The 6,055-nt window shown below is 53.5% G+C and overlaps 2 pseudogenes; both read right to left on the bottom strand.

Moving 5' to 3' along the window:
- Window positions 1-1,388: 1,388 nt before the first annotated feature.
- On the bottom strand, window positions 1,389-3,407 carry LOC119333253 (annotated as a pseudogene).
- A 2,055-nt stretch (window positions 3,408-5,462) lies between these two features.
- On the bottom strand, window positions 5,463-5,947 carry LOC119333252 (annotated as a pseudogene).
- Between the last annotated feature and the right edge of the window lie 108 nt (window positions 5,948-6,055).

Here is a 6,055-nt window from a genome sequence, read left to right as displayed (position 1 = left end):
CCGCCGGCGGCGGGCCTTCCAGTCCCCGCGCGCCCGTGCTCCCTTCCCGGGACAGGGAGGCGGCGGCGGTGCAGCCCGGCTTGGCTGCGGTCCGGCGGCCCTGCGGTGGCGGCCGGCGGCCGGCGTGGTGACGGCGCCGCTCCTTGGCGGCGGGGCGGCGTGGTGGTGCCGGGTGGCCGTCGACGCGCCCCCGGCCCAGATCCGGGCACGTCGGGCCCCATCTGGGCCCCTGGGGGCCGGCCCCCCGGCATGGTCTCGTTGTCTGCGGCGCGGTGAGGAGGAGGAGCGGCTCGGACTTGGGGCGCCGGCGTCGATGGCGTGCCGGCAGCAGCGCGAAGGCGGGAGCTTTACGGGCCCACGAGGGCTCGGCCGGGCCTGTGGGCCTACGGGCCTGGTGTGCTCCTGCTATTGCGTCCGGACGGCTACTGTTGCTGACGGTGGAGGTGGGGCCCTCCCGCGTGCCGATGGTGCTGATGCCCTAGTCCCGGCTCTGATTCTTCGTCGTGCTGTTCTCACTTCGCGGTGCCGTGGTGAGACGGCGTGGAGGCCTCATGACAGCGTTGGCGTAGGGTGGTGGTTGGTTTGGTGGCGGGATCCGGAGCGCCCGAGGTGCGGGTTGGGATCGGGGGAAACCCCTGTCGGCGTGGCCGACCCCGGCGCGGTGGCGCCTGTGGGTGCCGCCTGACCTTCCGGGAGGGCGTCGGGGGCTACTCTTCCTATCGCCTCGTCGGGGGAAACCCTTGGCAGCAGCGTCGTCATCGTCGCGATCCTTCTTGGAGGTGTTGATTGGTGCGGTCGCTTCGGAGTCTTGGAGCCTAGTGGATAAGACCGGTGGGCCTAGCGATCGCGAGGCTTCTTCGTTTTTGTTGATCCGCCGTTGTCGGCATTTGTTTCTTTTGCTCTTTCTCTGTTGTTTCTTTTGGGCGTGACTGTGCTGCTTCCGCCCCAGCACCTATCCCTGTATGACCCGGTTGGTTGCTTTGTATACAAAGCGGGGGAAAACCCTTTTTCGGCAAAGGGTCTCAGTTCGCCTCATCTCTCCGCTAAACATCAGCTATGCATGAACCCTCTGTCCTACACATCAGATTCTCCTGCCATCCTGAGCAACTAGCAGACTAGATTTGGTTCGCGTAGGGAAATAAGGTTGCATAGTCGCTAGATGGTTTGAAGGAGCAACATGGAAGAATGAGCAACCATTCTGATAAGCCGGATCCTCCAGGTTTGCTTAATGTTTAGCCCACTCACAGGAAGATAGATGTCTAGGACCCTTTCACATAGATAGTGCCACAACAATAGGCAATCAGCTAAGCACTAATGTACATACATGATGTAGAAGTTAGGGAAAAGCGGCATCAAGCTCCCTTGTAAACAAATTTGGTAAATGTTTGTAACCCGGACAACAGGTTTGCTCATACAATTCTATAATCATCCGAAATAGCATCAGGTGGTTATCACATAGCAATCTTACCACTCATGCTAGCCTCTATCATGAACTCAAAATTGAAACAAAGTAACAAACCGCACATTTAAGAGAGCTCAGCCATCTCATCTGACACTCTAAAAACAATGTAGTTTGTGTCGTCAGCGTCCTTGAACTCGCCACCTGCGTACTTGGAGTACAACATAGTCCTGCCTGGTGACACCGACAGTGGCTGCCTGGTGATACCGACAGTAGCTGCTTGTTGCCTTCCTTGTCGAGTGAACCCGGACCAACAACTACAACCTGCATTTAAAGGTGAATCTGTTAAACACCTTCTAGTTCAGCACGGATTCCTACCTAATGATAATTAACTTACTTCTCCAATGAATGGCTTCTCCTTGGTTGTCTCAGTGAGGATAAAACCAACTTCAGTATTGTCTGAAGCCTCTGCAACTTGGCACAAATGCAAGATAGATTAGCATTGTTAACTGGTATGCATGACCAGTACAAGCTTGACTGAAAAATCTCTAAATATACACTAGTATAGTTTAGTTACGCAACATTAGATATAAATACCTTGATCGGCACCTGGGCATTGAGAGGCTTCATGTCTTTGACATCATCAGATTCAAGAATATGATGTCATCCTCTTTCATGATGAGATTCTTAGAGTTGATGTATTCAACATGTATCCGAGCATACTTTGAATATACAACTTGAGATCGGTTCTACATAAAAATTACCGAAAAAGGCTTTCGCCCCGCTTTATATATAAAGCAATGATCAACAACATCCCAGTACAAACACACGCCACACCACAACACACGCACACACCCAAGGCAGGATACATAGGCGCGGATCGCAGCAACACACCCCTAGCACTACAAGAGCAACCGGGGGCTCAACCGGGAACACGCCACCGCGAAGAAATGAAGCCGCATATGACGAACCGTGGGCTCCAAGGCGGTGCCTTCAGGAAGGAAACGGCACAAGAGCGCTGCCACCGCCCGATCCGAGGATCAAAGTTTCCCCTGGAGCATCACGACGGGCAGTGAGAGCCGCGACGACGCCTTCGAGAAGGGAACGAGCTTCGCCGTCGCCGGTCCGTCCGAAGATAGAACAAGTTTTCACCCTAGCCAACACTCACTGCCACCGAACGCCACACCCCAGCTACCACGCCGCCCACACGGCCATGGCCACCGGGCAGCACCAAGCCACGGGCTCTGCCCATGAGCACCGCGCTACCACCACCAGGACCGCCGTCCCGGCATCCAAGACCTTGACACCACCTCACCCGGGATCCGCCGCTACCCCAACCAAAGAGACGAGCGGAAAGGACCCGCCTTTCATACCCCTGGGCAGCCCCAGCGCCGAGACCCAAAAGGCCGGCCAAACTGGCCTCCATCAACCCGTCCTGCAGCACCGGGCGCGAGACGAGCTCTGTCTTGTGGCACCATGTGCGAGACGAGCTCAGTCCTGCTGCATCGTGCGCGAGACGAGTCCGGTCCTGCTACACCGTGCGTGAGACGAAGTCGGTCCTGCCGCACCGGTCGCGAGACGAGCGATGGACCGCAGCTGGGAGATGGATAGCCCTTCGACGAAGTAACGGCCGGACGATGAAGAGAGGAAGCGAAGGACGACACAAGACTGCCACGGACGAACCGACGCCGGAACATGCCAGCCGCCACCGCAGTTGACCTGCCAAGCCGCCGTGGAGCCACCCATGGCCGGGACAGGAGCCACGCCAGGCCCCTTCCCAACCCGCACCGCCCGGCGAGCTCGGAGCATGAGAGACGCCAGGCACGCACAACCACCAGCACGGCTGGCCGCCGCAACCACCAGCTGACCCCGCCGGGGGCCAGGACGAATCCGCCGAACCAACCCAACCACCACACCGGACCACCACCAGCACACCAGCCACCGGAGGCGGCCGGCCCGTGCCGCCACAGCCCGTGCCGCCCGCGACAGCAAGCGGAGGAGAAGCCATTCTAGATCGGATCTGGCCGCCCCTCACCACCACCCCGAGCACACCCCGCTCCCACAGAACACCGCCGGCCCTCCCACACCAGGAGCAGAACCCACCCCGCCGCCAAGGAAGCCCAGGGCGCCGCCGAGCCGCCCAGATGCCGCGCCGCCCCGGTCCAGCAGCGCGCCTCCACGCAGGGACGCCGGCCCGCGCCGATCTCCGCCGCGCCAGGGAGAGACGAGGCCCTGCCGCCGCCAGCACCTACCGGGCTTTGCTCGGCGGCGCAGACCGGCGGCGGCGAGGGGAAGGAGGGGGGAGGAGGCCTAGAGGCCGGCGGCGGGTGAGTCCCCTCGGTCGCTCGCGGGAGCGGCGCGAGGGGAAGAGCCGTCTTCCCTCTCCTACATAAAAATTACACGGGGTATTTTGAAGTATTAGCATAAGATTCACCTCTGACATAAGCTTTAGTGCAAAGTAGCTGGTGCATTAATTTTATAATTGTAAATGGATCCTTCATGTGACTCTCAAATTAGTGTCACTTGATTAGTTTCTATAAGATGTTGGTTTTAATTAAGCTGGTGTTTTCTCTTTTGATGTTTTGCTTAATTTTGTGTGAACTTTCTAATAAATAAATTGTTGTCTAGGTGTGTCATCTTGAAGTAGAGGTTGGAAGCTTAACAGAATTATTTTGTTTAAAAGATCTATGTAAAGTTCGCAACGGCTGACCAACCAGAGGACCCAATTCATAACCAAAGAATTTTTAGCAATTGATCTACCGGAGGACGGATGACTTCACACCATCGTATACGGCACAACTCTTTACAAGGAGCAAGTCTGCCACACAACTCTTTTATAAGGAGCAAAGCTTCCCTTAAGGATAACTCATTTCATGTATTAGAATCACATTGACGCGTTTGGTTCGTTACATTTTCGCTGTCTCCCGAATACAGTGGCTCACGATTACGTTACCTGCGTTTGTTTCGGCCGCGTCGGTTTCAGCTCCATCCTTCACAAAACTGAAAACACCAGAGACAGCTTGGTATCGAAAAACACTGCTCGTCCCAATCGTTTTCTTCACCATTAAAGGAGAACCAAGCAGCAGCGCAGCGCCACCGATCTTGCTTCGCCGCCGTGAGCAGTAGCGTTCTTTTGATCCGCCGGTGATCTGATTTTCCTTCACGAGCCATTCCTAGCAGCCGGCCGTCGTCCAGTCCTGTGGCATCTTCTACAAGGCTGGCAACGGTACTCCACCTCCACGGCTTCCTATTCCCTTGCGTGAACCAAACACTTCACGTATTCACTTACCCCTAATCTAATACAGTGTATTCACATTACAACAGTGAATACATTACCTGAGCTCCAACCAAACGCATCGTTAGTGTATTATTTGTTGCTTCTCTGTTCACCAGAGATTTGAATTTGATAGCATAAGCATAGAAGGCACCAGGAATTACCCATGAGTAGCTAGAATTACAACATGCATTCGCTGGTCGCAATGGTGCTTGGCCTCCACATCTTACTCCGCTGACCTCCATCATCCATCTACTCTTCTGCTTCAAAAGGTCGGCGTCTTATTACTCTGCTGCTGAGCAAAGGTCCCAGTTTGCCTCATCTCACCGCTAAACATCAGTTCAGCATCACGACGCTGTCCTATACAGCAAATTCTCCTGCCATCCTAAGCAACCAGCGGCATATATTTGGTCCCTAGATGATTTGAAGTAGCAACATTGAAGAATGAGCAATCAGACTTGCCTAAAGACCAGATCCTCCAGGGTTTCTTACTTTATAGCTCGCTCACGGGAAGAGAGATGCCTAGGAATCTTTCACAGAAGTAATGACACAACAATCCGCAATCAGCTAAGCACTAATGTACATACATAATGTGGAAGTAGGGGGAAACAGGCATCAAACTTCCTTTGTAAACGTATTCGGTAAATGTTTTTAACCCAGACAAGTGGTTTGCTCATACAATTCTATAACCATGCAAATAGCATCAAGCGATTACCACAGCGCAATCTCAACCCTCATGCTCGCCTCCATTATGAACACAAAACTGAAACAAAGTAACAAACCACACATTTAAGAGAGCTCAACCATCACATCTGCACTCTCAACACACTGTAGTTTGTGCCAGCAGAGCCCTTGAACTCGCCGCCTACGTACTTGGAGTACAACACAGTGCTGCCTGGTGACACCGACAGTGGTTGCACCTTGCCTTCATCATCGAGTGAGCCCGGACCAACAGCTACTACCTGCATTAAGAGGTGAACTGGTTAAACACCTACTAGTTTGGCGTAGGCTCTAACCAATGTTGATAACTTACTGTTGCAATGGATGTCTTCTCCTTGGTCATCTCGTTGACCAGCTGCAGTCTGATCTGAAGCCTCGGCAACCTAGAACAAATGCAGGACATATAAGCTTTGTTAATCGTTATGCACATACAACCAGTACAAGATCGACCGGAAATTCCTTCAATATAAGCTACTGATTAGTGACATGACAATCGATATAAATACCTTGATGAGAAACCGGTTATTGAGAGGCTTCGTGTCTTTGACACCATGTATGTGTTTTGTTGGTCAGTTTGTAACGTAATTTGTTAACAAATTACCTCAAATTCTGTTTGGTTTGACAGGATACGCTTAATAAAAAATTGAATGCTTAGTGCCTGG

Source organism: Triticum dicoccoides, chromosome 7A (genome assembly GCF_002162155.2).
Source record: "Triticum dicoccoides isolate Atlit2015 ecotype Zavitan chromosome 7A, WEW_v2.0, whole genome shotgun sequence".
NCBI lineage: Eukaryota > Viridiplantae > Streptophyta > Magnoliopsida > Poales > Poaceae > Triticum > Triticum dicoccoides.
The sequence above is the reverse complement of the archived record's forward strand: the minus strand, read 5'-3'. Positions and strand labels throughout refer to the sequence as shown.